Genomic DNA, 20514 nt, shown 5'->3' with positions numbered 1-20514 from the left:
AAGGGCAAGGAGAATAAACTCAACTCATGGGATGCATCGACTGTTGGTAAGACACTGCTCTGGTGCTTTTCCATGAACTAAATTAATCTAATTCTTACATCACTCCTGTGGAGTAGTAACAATTACCTTTATGCTCACTTTACAGATAAGGAAAATAAAGCATGGAGAGATGAAGTAATTCACCCCAGATCACATGGCTGAAAGTGCAGAGAGGATACTTGAACCTCTGAGAGGGCTGTGCCCCAGAGTCTGGGTAGTTGACCACCCCCTACCCCCATCCTATCACAGCAGTTTGCTATTAACTACTCATCATCCTGAATAAGGCAGTAACCATGGACTGTGTTTGGGGAGATGGGGGTACAAGGGACTAGTTAATGATTTTCTATTTTTAAAAATTATGTTAAAGAAGACAATGTTTGGTTCAAAAGGGGACCTTAAATGTAACTGGAAGAATACTTGGACTATGTGAGACTCTAGTTATTGATCAAATTAGCCTTTATCTTATGATTTTAGCAGTTCTACACTAAAAAAATGTGTCTCGGGGGGAATATAAATCATTTCCAGAAACTTTGCTAAGAATTTTTGAAGTTATATTTTCAGAACTATTGCAAAACAAATTAAAAGATTGCTTCAGATAGATACATAGCCATTGTGATTGTTAGCCAACAGCATGCAGACTCCATGGGAAATAAAATAACCATCCAAAGAACACAGGCTTCTGTTTGTTGAATTAAATGAACAGTTCTATTAGCTCTGTGGCAGAGAGAATTAATAAACGTCTGGTCCTGCTGTAACATTCAACCAGTAGAAAGCCACTTTACAAAGCCTGCGGCATTTCTAACAGTATATTTTTAAACTTTTGTTTGGCAAATTAAATGTGAACATTCCAATCATCAGGACAAAATATTTCAGTTAGTTTCAAAAAAATAAAGTTACAGTTAATTAAAAGTTAAAAATTCTGCTGACAATTCTTTAAATTCTTTAAATTTCTAAGAGTGGATGATTTTCAATGTATATGGGAGAAAAAAGTCATCTGTGGGGAACCTACTCTTATTTGGAGGATGTGGGATTCTTAAGGGACTAAAAAGAGAATTAAGAGTTGGATTGGATTAGTTTAACCTATGATTCAGATCTCTCTGAAAGTTCCAAATCTATCCATGTTTGTTTATTCATCTCACTGTCCCAAGTGAATGAACTAATCGTTAGATTAATGCTTAGTGTCATTTATGTGAAAATAAACCCTTGATATTTCTATTGCGAAGGAGGAGGCACTACTTGGAAAATTATTCTGGTCAAAGTTTTCTCTGTCATTCTCCATGGTTAAAGCATTTTTTAAAGTGCTATAGAAAATCTAAAGATGCTTTCCTGAGGAAAATTTGTGCTGTCCCTTCGGTTTACTCTTTTTCAGGAATGATTTCCTTCTGGGTGAGAATACTGCTTCAGTTTTTCATCTTATTAACATAATGACAACTCTACCTAGTTAGCATTCTTCTGGTCTTCAAAGTATATGGAGCCATATTAAGTCAATAACATATAATATTAGCATATAAGAAATTACAGTGATTTTAGACTGATACTACATGAACTTCTAACTAAAGTTTTCTAGGGAGGTGAAAGTTTAAGGGATACACTTATTCTCAGTTCTAAATTAACACATAAGATTCACAAGAAGGCTACATATGTGAAGTTCATTGGCTTAATTTCTCACGTAACAACTCACCTTCCCTGAATTGTACCCTCAAATGCTTTGACCTTGAATTCACCTAATCTCCTTATTTTAAAAAATCACATGCCAATCACCTCTATATTTATTTTAAAATGACTACAGAGAGCAGTATTCATTACATGACCTTGTACCTCCTACATAAAATCCAAGACTATACCTTTTTCCTTAAAACCAGTTCTTCATTAAGGAATTTGAATCTTCCCATATTTCTCTTTTTGCCACAGACACTAGGAAACTCCGAGGCAAAACTAATGCCCGGTGATAGCAAATATATGGGACTTCATGGTCAGATCACTAATTTGTGTCCATGATATTGACTTAATCATTGTTACTTACTTTTGGCATATACGTCTTTAGGTCTTCTCAAAAGTGTTTTAAAAACTCAACATCAGTATTTTTTATCTTTTATGTAAAGTTACAGGTAGAATGTTTCTCAGAAGTTTTACAGGTCAAGTTATTTTAGCTATTATGATGGACCTTCAAAAATGCATTTTTCTCTGTTATATTTCTTTTATTTTTTTCTCTAGGAGTATAATCAATAAACAAACCCTTGCTATCAATCTCCAAAATATATAGTCATATTTCATTTTCAAAACTAAACACCTCCTGTGATGAATTACAGTCATTAGCGAGATTCTTGTACAGAAACTTCAAACCATTTGGAAGTGACTGAGCAGCTGACAGAAAAGGTGGGAGGAGGCAGAAGAGTTTCTGTTCCCACTACTTTCTGGTTCTCCAATGTAAATATTTCTGAATCTATGCAGTTCTGCTTGACACTTTATCATACTAAACTTTTTAAAAGTTTCCAACATTTTTGTTGCTGCTGTTTGATTTCCAAACGAGGAGAGAAAAGACTTTTCTTTCCACCTCAAGCTTTTCCCCAGTACACAAGGCCAGATACTCTGCCAACACAACCTTATCATCCAGTGTGTGGAAAGATCCAATCTTGAGAAATTAACACCAAGAAGGATGCATTTTATATCTATTAGCATTATTTTATGAGAAATCGTGTCATCCAAATTTAGGTTTTAATTAAATCAATGGCCAGGATCTTAGAAGGAAAGCAAGATGAAATGCTGGTCTATCACCACACCACCAAGGCCATGAGATAAAAATTAACTTAACCAGACTTTCTACATTGGTTCCAACCAGACACCTCAAGATTTCTGGCTATAGAAATAGGGTTAGGCAATATACGGAGGCATTAAATTCTGGTTTCCCAATTATCAAATTATCCAAAAACTTTAAGTGCTCTTCTGCTTGGAAAAAGTCATTCTGATTTCTTTTCAATTCTTTCCCCATGAAAGAATTTTCCTCTAGCTAGCCTCTTATCTCCTTCCCCAACCTTAGCCCAACCTTTTTTGCTAACTCTCTTTCTTCTAGTTCAATAATTTTCAAACTTTAATGAACGTTAAGAATCACCATTAAGGGTTTAGTAAACACAGATTGCTGGTCCCATCCCCAGAGATTTTGATTCAGTAGATCTGGTGTAGTACCTGCAAATTCCCGATACCACACGTTGAGAAGTATGGCTAAGGACTATCAAATCCACCAGAGAGAAAACAGAAATTCCTACCTCACTTAGAAAGGCAATTTAGATGACTTTTTTAAAATTAATTTTTTTTTGGAGTATAGTTGCTTTACACAGATGACTTTAATGACCTACAGTAGGAGCTGGCAATCCACCGTTTTTTACCCAATCTTGGCCAATTTGATCATTTTCTACATATGGCACAGGGTTGCCAGATAGTAAAACCACATTCAAAGGCCCTGCCCAACTTTTTAGGCCTGGCTGTTTTCCTGCAGTAATTCTTGTAATCCTTTAAATAAAAATTATTTATCAGGACCTCTCTCCCATCCGGCACTAACCACTATCTTACTTTCTCTTTTTATACCCATCCCCCTTAACTCCTTTGCCAAACTAAAGAAGGTTACTATATTATTCAATATCACAAGAATTTATTTCACATAAAATCTTTGTGTGTCTGAATGATTCTGCATGTGCTAGTGTGATGTAAGCATATAAAACACTGAAAGGCAAGTACCAAGCTTCTCAGATATGGGACTGGAAAACACAAAGGTAAACTTTTTTATCAATACATCTCTATCTCTTTTTTTGTATTGGTAAATAAATTTTTGTACTTTTCTTTTTATTCTTTTTAACATTTTATCCCAAAATTCAACACTAAAAGAATCATGCACTGCTAGAATTTTCTGAAACACTCATGTATTTATTGAAGACACGTGGTGTATATTCATGGTAATAAGTATGTTAATAAGTCTGGGGTGAGAGGAAAAGGGGAGCATTCATGGATAGACGTATTATGGAAAAACAATGACACATGGAAAGGTAAGATAACTGCCATAGAAAGATACAAAGCAAGTGTGCTACAGAAGACCAAAGAGGAGAGAGATCACTTCTGACTAGAAATTTGTTAGGGAGTATATAGCAGTTAGTACTTGAGATGGTTCTTCAATAGGAGAAAGAACAGGCCTAAATATGTAAGGGACAAACAGAGTTAGATGGAATGCATTCCCAAAGAGTCATTTCCAGTGACTCAGTCAACATTCCCATGCCATTCCTATCACTGTGGACTTAGTGTTTTTCAACGAAAGACAAGATTTTGGATCAGAATATTTGAGTCCAAGTCCTTAGGCTAGTATAGTGTCATTAATAATAAAAATAAGAGACTTCCCTGGCGGTCCAGTGGTTAAGACTCTGTGCTTCCACTGCAGGGAATGTGGGTTCAATCCCTGGTCGGGGAACTAAGATCCCACATGCCTGCCATGCGGCACAGCCAAAAAATACATAATTAATTAAATAAAAAATAAAATACCAGGAACTGACAGTAATAAAAGAGAGAGAATATTAAAAAATAATAATAAAAATAAATTTTCATGGGTGCAATATATATCTGCGAAAAGAGTTTTGCAGTCTGCAAAGCTCTATGCAAAGGTCTTTAGGGGTTGCAGCCCACTTATTTGGACTGTCCAGTTTTGACATGCATTTTCAGACTAGACCACTCATCTTAGTCCTGCAATTAGAAAGAGACTCAGTTGTCTCTGAGCTCAAGAACTCATGCAATGAGGACCTAACTACACCGAGAACACTGTGTCATCCTCTGGCCATGGCACACAGCAGCAATTCATACCTAAGAGGCAACGTAAAAGAGGAAATAAAGCAAACTACCCACCCTCGGTTCAAATTTCTAGGTCTTCTGCTTCTGGCAGCTGCCCTGACTTATTCTTTGATCCTCCAAAGTCTTCTTGAACTTACGACCTTCGTGGAATTCATGGGTTGGATTTATTGCTTTGCCTGAGCAGTCACAGCCAACATTTTCTTTACAGAGCTCCCTAACACTCCAAATACAGTCTGACTTACCCAGCTACTGCCAACTTCCTTCCAATGGCTTAGATTTCTAGATTTCACCCTTGGCCAACGCTGTGGCCTGATAGCTTCCTTTCCTTTATTTCCCATCTTCAAAATGGCAGTTTACAATCATTCTCTTGAAAAAATTGATTCTGTGTTGTACAGGCCCTAGGTGCAATTACATACATATTTTTACAAGGTAAGAAGAATTATGCAAAAGCACACTTTCCAAATCTATTATCAATATACAATTTAAACTAAAAGGAAGAAATTCAAGTCAGATCACAAATCTTAGGCCACTTAAGGGAGGTGAATATTAGATTATCAAAATGACAACTGCTGGTTTGGCAAGGCCAAATTAACAGGAAGTTAAATGCAAGGCTTCAGAAGCAAGAGCTGTTTAGCAGGTTGGAAGGCAATCAATTAAAAACTGGAAGGAAAGGCTTGGAATCAGAGGAACCAGCTGATACCAAAGACCTGAAAAGGAAGTAGGATCAAGATGATTATAAAAGCAGATGACTTCTTGGTGTGGCTCATCTGCTACTAATGAGCTGTATAAACTCATCTGTCATGTCTCCACTGGATCAATTCAACAACAGGCCTTTCTGAACCCTGTAGCAAGAGACATCTTTCTAAATGCAAATCTGATCATGCCATTTCCTGGCTTAAAGCCTTTTAGAGGTATTTCATCACTTTCAGGACAGAAGCCAAGATTCTTAATTTGGCCCACACAACTCTTCATGATATGGTACCTGCCTGTCTATTACACCTCATCTCACTACATCTCCAATCCTCTCTTAAACTCTTTCTCCTAACATATATTTGTTAGACTAAAGAATTTGTAGGAAAAATGGTCTGGATACAAATCCTGGTTCCTTTGTATACTTAACTTTAGGGAAGTTACCAAACCTACCCTGAGATGCACTTCCTTACCTTTAAAAATGGGTCCAATGTGATGATAATATCTGCCATAGATGTTTTGGGGGGAGAATTAAATGTAAGATAATAAGGGTCTACGTAATGCCAAGTGTTTAATAGATGCCAGTTATTGCCTTCTAGCCCACAGCCACCCAAGATCTGTAATTGTTGAGCCATCCACACACTAACACCGTACGCATATCTAAGCACTTACCTCCTCTCTGCCTTACTAATACATTTTGACACTTAACCCAGGATTCATCTCCTTGAGGAAGATTCTTTGATGTCTCTTAAGGGAAAGAAGCTGCCCACTCTTGCTCCAACAAGCTTGCTCTGTAGAGAGCATTCAAAATTTGATCTCTGCAGAGGGCAATCAAAACCTGATTTGCAAGTATGCCCCTTCCTTGAGTCTGGAGCTCTTTAGGGCCAGTACCTTGTCCTTTCTCTGCATAGCCCCAGTGCCAACTGACTGCTGAGCTCTTGGTAAAAGTAATAAGTTAAAAATTGGAAAAAAAAATTGAATGAATATGTGGTCAGACAACAGATAGATGCCAACAGTGATTTAACCTTAAAATAGAGATAGGAAGTAGATATGAATCCAAGTGTCTTTCCCCTCACCCTCCCAGACTTTATTAATATTTGAATGAGAAATTCCCAAATGTATCCTTTTTTCACAGTTTAGAAGGTATATCAGACTTATAGTCCATACGTGCTGGCAGAAGCCATGTCTACTCAAGTTTATACTGGTCCAGATAGTAGAAATTACAGGTAGACTTCGGGGGACAAGGTTCTTAATAACTCGAGGGGAGAAAAGTAACATAAAGGCAATCTCATGGAACTACCTCTTATAAGCCAGGGTATAACTAACATGACAGATGAAATGTCTAAGTTTCATAATATTTTCTGCCTTTCCTTATCAGCAAATTAAAATGTGAATTTAGTAGCTGCAACAATGAATTAATCGTACTGCATTCACCTTTATAGGCTTAGAATCAAAACCTTTTGACACCAATTTTCAAATTTATGGAAATTTAAATCCCCAGAGAGCTTTTTTGATCTGCTCTAAGCACCAGAGACAACTCCAAATTCTGGTGGTATCTCTGAGGAATATCTAATCTCCTTAGAAGAGGGACTAAGGGATAAATCATGAGGACTGGGAACGTTTGCAAAACATACACATTGGCAAGCGTTTCCCCATTATTTCTTACAGGAAAAAAAAAAACAGAGGAGGACAGAAGGGAGTATAAATAACACATTTTATATCTGGGTGATGTGATTAGGGGACATTGTTGCAGAAAAGAGACCAGTAGCATCAGCACCACCATTGGCCCAGGAAGCAACACGATGAGAACAAACAGAAATCAGCAGCTGGTAAACAGAATGTGTCTTTACATGGCACGGGACAGGAGATGTCTGACGGACTGCATAAAAACAGCATCTGAAACTCATCTTTCCACCTTTTCCATGCCAACAAATGAACTAGATTAACAAGACCAGGATAATCATGCCCACCACTGAATTAACAGTTGGAAGAAGAAAATCATTTAGGTTAAATGATTGGACTGGAACAGTTTTCTACTTTCACTACCCCAAAGCCAAGAATATTTAAGATGGGAGACTAATACATTCATTTAACCCACAAACATTTATTGAGCACCTATTATTTACCAGGCACTATACTTGGCAGTGGAAACAAAGATGAATAAGACACAATCCCTATCTTCTAGTTAAGTTAGTCTTGGAGAGGATACTAATATGAAAATACATAAGCGAAATATTGTCTCAGAAATGATATTATAGAAAGACAAGGGAGTATGGAGCAAGGAAGAAAATGATTATTAATAATTGGCTAGTGATAGTATTTACATGGACTTTCTACAGGAGGCAAGGCTATGGGTCTTGATATGTGAGTGGTGCCAGCCTTTAGATAATACAGAATAAGCCATGAAAGCAAATATAGGGACATATAAAAACAACAACAAGAAACCGAGTTCAAAAAACTTCCATTTATCCCACATCTAATGTCCTGTGATTTCTGATTTGAGTTTTCAAACTATTCTTAAATAACTGTCTCTTTTTTCTACCCTAGATTCTGAGGCACAAAAGTCACAATCTTTGCATGAAATATATATGTATAAAATAGGCTTTAGGCACACCAAAAGGATCCGATGCCTTTTTGAATTAACAAACGTAATATTTCATGTAAACTTAGACTCCAGTCTGTCCTAGATATCTTATGCTTATTTATGATGCTGGGCTATGACTTTCTAGTTATTCATGTGGTATTATTTTGGCTGTTCAAACACCATAGTAAGCCTTGAATACAAGAACCATAGTTTCAGTCACTTTCCAGCTTGTCCAAAAGGTAGTTCAGTTTTATGTCCACTGTAGGAACTAATTAATGAATGAATGAATTTTAAATGAATGAATGAACTATGCGTAGAATGAATTAATGAACCAAGAAATGTATGGAGAGAAAAAAAATCAAGGTCCAAATCAAGGGAAAGAGGCCCAGGACAGCTCCTTTCTGAACAGTTGGCAGAATGATGAATAAAAGTAACTGTAAACACCTTCGATTTGTCTCTCATGAAAGCCAGTCTTAAAAAATTGTCTTCCTACACATCATGAACTCTGTCTTAAAGATGCTGCCTACAGATAAGCAGAGAGGTCACAAAGTCTCTCCCACATGCATTTTCAAGGATACCTGCCCCCTCTTTAACCATTTTAAGGTGTTATCTGTCTTCTACATGATCACTAGAATGAAAACCCTGCTTTATACATATCCAAATTACACTACATATATGTAACCAAAACTGCCCTCAAGAGAGGGAGAAAATCAAAACAGGCCAAATTACAATAGAACACTATACATAAACGATATTCTAGGAGAGCTATTCATAACTCATATCATGAAGGGTTAGTTTCCTAATACTTAAAGAGCTCTCAAAACTCAATACAGGGCTTCCCTGGTGGCGCAGTGGTTGAGAGTCCGCCTGCCGATTCAGGGGACATGAGTTCGTGCCCCGGTCCGGGAAGATCCCACATGCCGCGGAGCGGCTAGGCCCGTGAGCCATGGCCGCTGAGCCTGCGCATCCGGAGCCTGTGCTCCGCAACGGGAGAGGCCACAACTGTGAGAGGCCCGCGCACCGCAAAAAAAAACCCGAAAGAAAAACAAAACAAAAAAAACCCCAAAAAACTCAATAGAAAATAAGACTAACATCCTAATAGGAAAATAGGCAAAGAAATCTTTCTCTACCTTCCTTTTTCCTGTATTTCTTAGCTTTGTCTATTGAGAGGACCTAGAAGCAGTGATCCTAAGTAACAAAGAAGACAAGTGTCTTCTAGATATTAGTTTCTAAATGGTATTCTATACTAAAAGAACCAAAACTCTTTGGAGAAAGGATTAAATCTTGGATTATGACAGGGAAAATATAAGATGATCCTGTAACATCTTTTTGTATCCAAAAGTAAATAAATACTCAATGCTGGGAAAATGTCAAAAGAATACAAGAGTCAGCATGAAAGGTTTCCACTGACCAAGTCTGGAACAATTTGAGCATCAAAATAAATATTAATAATTGTAATAGGTAGTAATCCTTTGAGTAAAATAAAAATTTATGAATTCAAACTGCTATAAATACTATGGTGGATTTGTCTTATATCAACTGGACTAATCTGTGACTACATGTCCCAGAATTCCCTTTCCTCAGAGTTCTGAGTTGGCATGACACAGAAGTGATATTTTGCACAAGATCTGTAAGATGGAAGTAAATGAGCAGCAGTATTCCTTATGACCAGAAGGTAAGTTGAAAGAGCACGATGCTGTTGCAGCCCACTCACATTACTTATCTTGTCTTCTCAGGTAGGAGCAACCACTAGATCTTTGGCCTCAGCACCACTGATGCCTGGCCAGATGCATGCTCCATGGTGAAGGACACTGGCTTCTCCTGCAGGACACTCCATAATCCAACTTGGAGGCTTGGAGGTGATGAGAGAGCATTCTCCATTGGACTCTATTCTATCTTCACTAGTTCCAATTCATCCTTGCTTCCCTCATTTCATGTCCACTGGCCCTCCATGACTGCCCGCCCAGTGAGATTCCGAGTGCAGCTCCAGGCACAGAAACAAAAGGCTCACAAAACTGTGTAATCAGCTCTCATTCCTGCATCAAGTGATACCCCTATAATAAATCCTTTGTTCTTCTTTGCTCAAATCCTGATTGATAGAAATACATGAATGAATGAATGAATGAATGAATGAACGAACGAATGAATGAGAAGAGAGCTTTATGGGTTAGTGAAAATCTCAAAGTGTCTCCCCAAAAGATACTTGATTGTTTATTAATTAATAAGCACGAATACTTATCAAATGGCTTTACAGTAAAGAAGCCTGGCATAAAATGTGCTAACCAAGTAATGAAATTTAATATCACTAGTAATGAAACAAATTGACATTGCATACCTGCTGATATGATATAAGATAAACACAGTAACATTTTGAGGTAATCCTGCTGAAAATGAGAAAATATCAGCAAATCCAAATTAAGGGACATTTTACAAGTAACTAGCCTATAACTTTCAAAAAGTCAGGTCATGAAAGACAGGGAGACAGAGGAACTGTCCAGCTTGAAGGAGACTAAGGACCATGACAATCAAATACAATGCATGACACTGTGTGGACAACAGAAAAAAAAATTGAATAGAGTCTGAAGGTTAAATGATTACAATGAAATTAAGTTAATTTACTAATTTTGTATTATGACTAAGTAGGAAAATACCTTTGTTTTCAGAAAATACATACTTGAAGGATATCATGTTTGTATCTCATTCTCAGATAGTTCACCATATATAGTGATATAGATGTTTGTGCATATTTACACATATCTTAGATTTATCAGTTGATAATATTTACACACACATGGAGAGAGAGGGAGGGAGGAAGGGAATGAAAAAGCAACTATGCTAAAACATTAACAGTTTGAAAATATGGATAAAAAATATATAGGAACTCTATTTTTTATACTGTTTTTGCAACTTTTCTGTAAATTTGAAATCATTTCAAAATAAAAGTGAAAAATATATATGTTATAGGGGAAGGTTAGGAATAGATACAGAAATAGAGATAAAATTAGCTCTTATTTCAAAATATTCATAGCCTCACTCATATTCAGAAAAATGCATATACAATATCTCAGCACTCAGATATATAAGGATAAAAAAAATACTGTTGATCTATGTTTTGGTAAAGATAAGGATAGTTGAATGAGCTGGGTATCTTCTGTGTATGCTTCTGGCCCCACTTCTCTACCCTGTTCTGTACCTCAGCTAGCTAACCTGTGTGAACAGCATCCGGGGTCTCGTTTGCCCTCTGGCCACCTGTCAAGTTTGGGCAATAGGTAACAACAACAAGACATCAGAAGGAGGGATGAGAATGTGGTCTGAATATTCATCCTCCAGACTTCCTCCCTGAGGGTATGCTTCTGGCTGGCTACTTCCTCGACCAAAGATCACAGCCCATTTAAGGAGGTCCTTTTCACACAACATCCTCTCTGTCTTTGGTACCAGTAAGTGCTCTCTCCTCTTGCCCTCTCAGGTCTAGTGGCAGTAATCCCACCCCCTTACCAGCTCTGGGATATTACAACATGTCTTGGGAGTTCTCTATATCCTGCTCATATTTTGTAAACAGTTCATTTACCAAATACCCAATTGATCCATCTATTTCCAGCTAGGCTCGTAAGGATACAATGTCATCCTCAAGAATTCTAGTTGTATTAAAACAGTCCAACTTCAGTTAAGGGAGACTAAGCAATATGTATTAAAATTATAAATACACAGGCCCATTGGCCCAGCACTTTCATATACAGATACTCATTTTATATATGCACCACCTCATTGTGAAATGACAAATATTCATTGTAGCTTTGTAACATAAAATATTGGAAAGTCTCTAAATATCCATCAATAGGAGACAGTCCTAAAATGGAATGTTGTATAGCCACTAAAAGAATGAGACAACTCTTTATATATGACATAGAATGATCTTCAAGGTATAATACAAAAGAAAGAAAAGTGTAGAACAGTGTATTAGTATGTGTATGCGTGTGTGTATGTAATTTATATATCTACAAGCACAATGAACAGACACAATCACCATATCCACATAGGCTTGTGTGTACTATATATGCATGCATAATGACAGAAAGGATGATACAGAGACTATTAACAGTAGTTGTAGCTCGGAAAAACTGAATGGCTGAGGGTGGCATGGGAAGTGCCACAGGTAAAAAAGTACTAACCTTTATTTTGGAAGCTTTCAGTTTTATACTATGTACATGTGTTATCTATTAACAAAATAACTAAAATTGAATTTTGCCTGCAGAGTGCCTATGTGGACTTCTTTTAAAGTACATAGCAAAAGAAGAAAGCCAACAGGTGAAGTCACTGATCAACTTTAATTCAATTCAGGCTGTTTTAATAAGAGAAATGCTGAGGCGTTGAAAATATGAACCTGTAAATAAGGGGTTGAAGTTGACTACCTGTGGTGGGACTGTGGAAATAAATCAGTCATGGGGCAGGTACCTCTGGGTATAGCTTGGCAGTGCAATGCCCATTTTCTAACATGTGCATTATACAATTTCAAGTATAGCTCAGTGTATTATTGATTCTATGTGGAAATCACAAGTGAGGTAGGAAAGGAGGAAAAAAAATCTAATATATGGAACACTGAACTAAGATATATTTAAAGTCCAGAAGATGGTTGTCCTAGCACCGTCCAGAAGAAACCATCCATTCAAGGCAGGACACCAGCTGATAGCAGGCACTGAGTGGGCTGAGGAAGTAGAAAAGGTATGAGTGTAGAACAGTAAGTAATGAGAAGAGGGTCAGTTTTCTCAGTGGGAGGAGGCTGGCATGAGTAAGGCAGTGTGGCAGAGTCCCAGAGTTGAGCAGAATGACATTCAGGCAGGGGATTCACCTAGCAGGGAACTGGAGCATGGAGCTTGTTGAAGTGGGTAGGTAGTGCCTCATAGACACCCGGGTCTAACAAGGCATGCCCTCTAATGGCAGTGAGACCACACTGCAGGCCCCCTGCTGTCTTCTGTAAGTATTGGTGGGTTGAGAAACGAACAACAGGACAAATAAGAAAAACTGCGGTGGGCCTGGGTCCAGAGATGAGCTGTATCCATAATTCCAGAAAAGGGACTGTAGACAAAAACCCATGAAATGTGTCTGCAGATGAGAACAAATGGGATGTAAACTGCACCTTGCAGTATGGGTAGGATTCAGATAAGAGAAGACAAGCAGGACATTTTCTAGACCCAATAAGTAGTATGTTTATCATTGTTAATTGCTCTGAAAAGGCTTATTCTATGTAGTAAAGAGCTTATAGTCTTATGTTTTGAAATTTCTCCTTTCTCCTCCCTGAATTTCTTTTATACACTTTTGTTTTTCTATCTCTTGGATACCATCAAGGATCCAACTGGTTAAAAAGCTAGAAGAGTAAAACTTTATTATTCTTGCATCAGGAAACAAAATAAGTGTTGCAGTTATGATCAAAACTAGGCATAGTTATGGAAGGATATGCAACAAATAGGTGCTCTATATAAAGAAGCATTTATCCCCTCTGAGTTCTTTCTGTAAACAATTCCAAAGTTAATTTAAGAATGCATTTATGTCATTTTTTGTAAGTCTTAAGAAGATAAACATAAATATACCTGAAGAAGTACAAGATTTAAGGCCACTAATATTTTATGACTGGCCAAGAAATTAAATGATTTTTCAGATAAAAGAAAAAACCTACAAAGTAGATTAAAATTACAGCTTAATGCCCTGGAAGATAAATTATCTGTGCAAAGCCACGGAGACAGCCAAGCCCACCTGACCACTGCAGCCTGCAGATGCCCTTACTACAATTTCTTGCCCCAGTCCCAGTTTACAAAAATATGAATCAAATTCAATATTCAGTTTGAACACTTTAAATAAAGAGACAGGGAGCTTTCCATCCATACACACCTTTTTTTAAAAAACAAACAAACATATAAACATCATTTCCTGATTTCCAAACAGTCCATTTGTTGAAAACATTTCTATGATTACCTGGGATGCTGGAACCTATTGACAGAGTAAACGCAAAAGCGAAGTCTCAGAGGAACTGTACTCAAAGCAGAGGTGCTCAAAATAACCTTGGTATCTTATCTTAGCCTTCTCCCATTCATTTATAGCTATATCCAGGAAACCTGCTGCCTAAATGGATATAACAGTTCAAAACCTACCAATGCTTCAGCAAAAACTGCATTTTGATCTGTGAGTGTCACCTTCTTTTTTAAAAAAATTTTATAGGCTTATTTTCCTCATGACAGTTTCATTGCATTTGTTGGGTTGTAAACCATGTAAGGCTCAGCAATAAAATGACTGCAATCTGTACAAGTAATAGCAAGCATGTCTCATAAACAAGATAAGTTGTGCCTTGCCAATATTGCTACACTTCATAAATATGAACTCAAGTCTGTTTTGTGTTTTCTAGATCAGTAGCATAGTTTTATTTTAATTAAACACAACATATAAAATATTCATTTATGAAACAAACATCATTGTTTTAAAAGATTCTATTAAATTAAATTATACTCCTGCCATAATGCCATGCACAAAGGAACCATTCTGAATGTTAAGTGGATTGATACAGTTCAAGCAGCCATCAATAAAAACTATATTAGGAACACAGTAATGCTACCATGAATAAATGAGCTATTTATATTTCCTGATAATATAAGTGCTTATATGAACTCATTCCAATTTCTAAACACTAGGCATTTCAGCTATGGTGGTAATTAAGAAACTATAGTATCTACAAAGGAAAGGTAGATGCTGCCAGAGCCATTCCATACAGCAGATTTTAGTGTTGCATTTTATCAATGACATAATCTGGTGCCACGTTTTATTAGATCAGATCCGGCTAACTTTAGTAAACTAAAAGAAGAGCTCTTGAAGGTGATTTCTATACAAGATCGTGCTGTGTAAAGAGCATAGGGCTAGAAATGAACAGATCTGAGTTTTGTTCTTAGCTCTGCTACTAAATAGCTACGAATCAGTTGCCTCTTTGAAATCAAAAGGAACCATGGACACTAAATTTCTAACTTGCAGATTCCATCACTGTCTCCCAAACAGGGATGGATACAGGTTTTGTGTTGTCTGATTTATATAAACCAGGAGACCTTTTAAGAAAAAGAGTATAAAATTATAAATACAAAAATAGGTATGAAAGTGAATATTTACTTTGACTGAAACAGGAAATCACAGTAAATAAATCTCAGCAAAGATCTCTTTTGAGATATCTCTACATAAATTACCAGAAATGATTATGTAGATATGCTTCTCACCCTCACCCCCACCCATTTTCTACAAATTCCTGTGCTCCAAGGTCCAAGGCAAGTGGGTGCCTTGGAGATTCAGCCTCATTAACCTAACAGTAAACCTGACACTACTCGCAAATGATCCGTAATCCTTATCATACATTGCGAATTAGAAAGAATTCACCCGAATTCTACCTTTAGGATTGTCCTATATGCTCCATGAAGGTTAACCTAACCCATTATTTTTCATCATTCCTCCTTCTCAAAACCCATAGTATCAATACTTACAATCTACACCACACAACATATAATCTACAAGCATGTCTTAGAATGTCCACCATTGTTTCAAACATTGTCTTAGCGCAAAGAAACTGAGGGCATGAATTTTCTTGTTGTGCCCCACTATAAGAAGGGTTGTTTTTACAACCAAGTAGGTTGTCTTAAAAACTAGTTGAGGGATTTCTCTGGTAGTCCAGTGGTTAAGACTTCACCTTCCAATGCAGGGGGTACGGGTTCAATCCCTGGTCGGGGAGCTGATATCCCACATGGCTCTTGGCCAAAAAACTAGTTGATGCATTTCTCAACTAAAAGTAAAACTGTTATGAGGGCTTCCCTGGTGGCGCAGTGGTTGAGAGTCCGCCTGCCGATGCAGGGGACACGGGTTCGTGCCCCGGTCCGGGAAGATCCCACATGCCGCGGAGCGGCTGGGCCCGTGAGCCATGGCCGCTGAGCCTGCGCGTCCGGAGCCTGTGCTCCGCAACGGAAGAGGCCACAGCAGTGAGAGGCCCGCATACCACACACACACACAAAAAAAACAAAACAAACAAACAAACAAAAAAACTGTTATGTATTGGTTGTACAGAATATCTTTAACTTAAATCTTATCTTCTCAAGTCATACCATTCAGGTACATTTTGACTTCTCCTTTCTATGAATACTAAAATTGCAAAATGTTATCCTGGATTCAAGTCGTAGAAAATTGAAACTTTGGAAATAATGTTTTGCCTTATTGTGCTATAATGGATTGAGGTGCTTTTAGGTGCTAAAGAAATATTTCCTTTAGAGTACACCACTTTGAGAATAGCTGTTTCAAACATCCAGTCTCAAATCTATTATAAATCTCACTTACTCATAAAACAATTAACTCACTTCATGTAAAAATGTGACACTTTGCTGAATCTTAAAGGGTTCACCTAGAGTTAACATATTTTTACAAGAAAATTGGCAAGACCCAGTGGAAAAAAAGAAAAAAGTAAAGAGAAGATCAAGCTTTCCCCCAAAACTATCACAAATTCAGCTGCTCTACTATAAAGGGCATTTTCTTTTCTTCTTTTTTCTTTTTTTGCGGTACGCAGGCCTCTCACTGTTGTGGCCTCTCCCGTTGCGGAGCACAGGCTCCGGACGCGCAGGCTCAGCGGCCATGGCTCACAGGCCTGGCCGCTCCGCGGCATGTGGGATCTTCCCAGACCGGGGCACGAACCCGTGTCCCCTGCATCGGCAGGCGGACTCTCAACCACTGCGCCACCAGGGAAGCCCAAAGGGCATTTTCAATGATAAAAAGAGTATTATCAATGTGCTTGAAGAAAACTATATGCTTACTTGTTTCTTTACTCATTTGATAGTTTTGTGGGTGAGGCACATTTGTTTTTTAAACAAATAAGTGCAGCTTCTGCCTTTAAAGGATTCCCATGATTGAGCTTCAGCTCAAGTGTCAACATATGGTTCCCCTTGCTATGGTTGACAGAGAAGGCCTTCAGGGCATAAACTGAAACCTGGTGGTAAAATAATGATATACCTAAATATTTCTGGATATGATACAAGTAGACAATGGGCATGTGAAAAAGCAGAAAAAGGAAAAAGAGGTTGGGTTAGAGTAGAAAAAAATAATGTCACGTGACAGAAAATGAATCCCCGATAAAGAAATGTAGATCGGTCAGAAGATCTTGGTGACAGGGACATCCAAAAAGTCTTTAATATCATGATTGTTTATATTCTAATTTAAAATTATTTGCTCCACAGTGGCTATGATATTATTTCTTCTATCCCTACTATCCTTGGACTCCATTAAACTACCTACCAAACCTTCAGTAAAATCTAATACATATATAAATATTTCGTATAAATGTTCTTTTGGAACAATATGGAAAAGGGTCAACATTTAACATTTTAATTGCATGAAGAAAAGAGCTGCTACTGGAAGTGAGAAGCAAGTAACAATGAAAATGTAACAGAAAAAGAAACTGGAAGTAGATTTGGTTGGTAGAATATACACAACTTAGAGTTTAGAAGTCTTGAGGAGGGCATTATATCTAAATCTCAAAGAGTGTTTGACAGGTTGTGCTCTCCAAAGATGACTGCACCCATATATCCCATCTCACATATGTGCTCTTCTTACAAAGTGACATGATATTCCTCTCCTGAGAGGCACAGGTCTTTGTTCTCTGTCTCTGAATATGCATCAAACTTAATGAGTAATTTCTAAAGAGCAGAATGTGGCAGAAGTCATGCAACATAACTCCCAAGGCTGGGTCATGAAAGGCAATGCAGTTTCTGCCTGGCTTTCTTTACTTCAAGACACTTATCACTGGAATCCTGTTACCATGGTGAGTGGAAGCCCAGGCCGCATGGTGAGATGAGAGATAGATGTTCCAACTATCAGCTCCAGCTCCACTCAACTGACAGCCAGGATCAACCACGAGCTATGTGTGTGAGCAAGCCTTCAGATAATCCCAGACTCCAGCCTTTGAGTCCAACTGAGATTATGACATGGCAGAATAAAGAAAAGGGCTTTCCATTGTGCCCTGTCCACATTCCCGACCAACAGAATCCACAGGCAAATTAACTGGTTGGTATACATCACTAAACTTTGAGGTAAGGTTTTACAGAGCCACAATACTTCCATTTGGGCACCATTACATAACATTCTTTCTGGTCAGTCAGCCTACTGACTGACTCTTCCCCATCTCTAGAGACAGTAGAAATGGAATTGAATGGAACTGCAAATTGGTGTAATGGTAGACATTAAAAGAATTAACATTGCATCTTGAGATATAAAATATTAATAATGTTAACAAAATGAGAGCTGGAAGCAGTGCAAGCACTACAGAGTGGGTGGGTAGGTGGGAAGGAAGCTACAATTTTATCTGTTCATTCAATTAACAAATATTCAACTAAGACACAGAAGTAATAAATAGATTTAGTTGTCTTTGTTTATCTGATTCCTCTATGAGGATTAGTTTTCCAAGTAAAATAATGGGAAGAATCAAGGAACACATCAATTTATTTGGTTAACTTAATCATGTTAAATCATAGAGGTAGAGATAGAAGAAAATGTAGTATCAACCTAACGTACTTGTAAAATACATAAGAAAAGGGTGGGAACATGTTTATAAAAAGTATGAAAAGGTTAATAACCTTACTATATAAAGGACAATACAGAAATTTTCATAGGATAATGAAAAATCCTAGAGAAAAATAGCTAAAGGACATGAGCAAATAATTTATTCCAAATAGCAAGAACACACATGCACGCGCACACACACACACACACACACACACACACACACCACACACCACACAATTTACCCTCGTTAATAAAGAATGGCAAATCAAAACAGTGAGGGGGTAAAAAAGTAATATAGTGATGGGACAGCTCTCCAATAATAATGGCAGGAGTAAAAAGGCTCAATATTTCTAGAAAGCAAGTAATTTGAAAATACTCCTTAAACATGCCTGTAACTTTTGGCAAGTAATAACACTTCCAGGAATCTAGATGAGGGAGAAGAAAAAGATGTTCATTGAAGCATTTATAACTATATTTGTACTATGTAGAAAGTGGGCAGGGCCAAGGACCTTCCCTCCGATGTGGAAGGGGTCATCCTGATGCTTTGGGCCATAGCATCAAAGGAGCTGTTCATGTGAGCTGGCTGGAGGCAAGAGCAGGATGACGGGACTTAGAAATCTGAGTGCTAAGAGAACAGATATCTCTCAGTACAAAATTAAACAATGAAGGAATAAAATTCCCCCAATAAGACTTTCTCTTCTCTTCTCTGGGTCCAAAGTTTTTGGATTTATTAATGCTAATATGAATTTATACCAAAAAGCCCTCCAATTCAACATCTAAAAGGAAGATTTTTTTTTTCTTAAATATCACCCAGGAGGTGAGTGGGAAGGTTCAAGGAGATTGCACCCATCCAGATTTGGGAGACTATTTGGCTTGAATAAATCTCTTGTCTTTCAAGAAAAAGTAAACAGGAAAACACCAACCATAGCGATAGGGACCTCTAAAGAATCAACAAACCAGAGAGAATAGAAAAGCATTTTTTCTTATAAAATAAACTTTTATATGATAAGAGTATAAATTCAATGAAGAAAGTTTAGAAAATATAGGTAAATGTAAAAGAAAGTAAATTTCACCACCTGTACCACACCAGAAAAATATCTGTTACCACTTTTTGGAATATCAGAAGCCTGGAACAGACAAATTTTTTTAAAAAGCATCTATTTACATTGTAGTCTCAAATTCTTTTAGGAAAAAAAAGAAAGATTAAATAATACAAGAAGTAAATATAGAGTATTAATAAATAAAGAGGTAACTGGATATCAGAAGATACTATATATATAAATATATATGTTTATATATATATTTAAAAAAGCATAAAACAAATTAAAAATTCAAGTAAAAGAAAAGAGAAACTAGTATTTAAAATGGAATTTCAAGCACTAAAATCAGGCACAAGCATGCATAAATCTTTCTCACAAATACATAGCATCAAACTGAAAACTTTTACACAATACAAAGACAGAAAAAAATAAACAAAAAGAATTAATAGAGATGAGAGAGTTTTCTGGCCAAGACGGAGCAAAAGGGACCAGATTTACCCTTTCACATGAAACAACAATAACAAAAAAGCCAGACAAAATATATGGCAAACCTCTTTACTTTAGGAATGAAGGTGGTGTGATATCCGGGAAATGGGACTCTTTCAGAGATGAGTGCCACAATTGCTCGGTTTACTGTCCTAATAAAGTTTTCAGACTGAAGCACAAAAAGGTGGAAGGGCTGAGCCCAGCAGACTCCCTGAGTTAAGGACATGGAGCTGAGAGTCCAAGGAGACGAAGGCAGGTAGAATTCACAAGACAGAGTACTGAAGA

Source organism: Globicephala melas, chromosome 7 (assembly GCF_963455315.2).
Source record: "Globicephala melas chromosome 7, mGloMel1.2, whole genome shotgun sequence".
Classification (NCBI taxonomy): Eukaryota; Metazoa; Chordata; class Mammalia; order Artiodactyla; family Delphinidae; genus Globicephala; species Globicephala melas.
Note: the sequence above shows the minus strand (reverse complement) of the source record.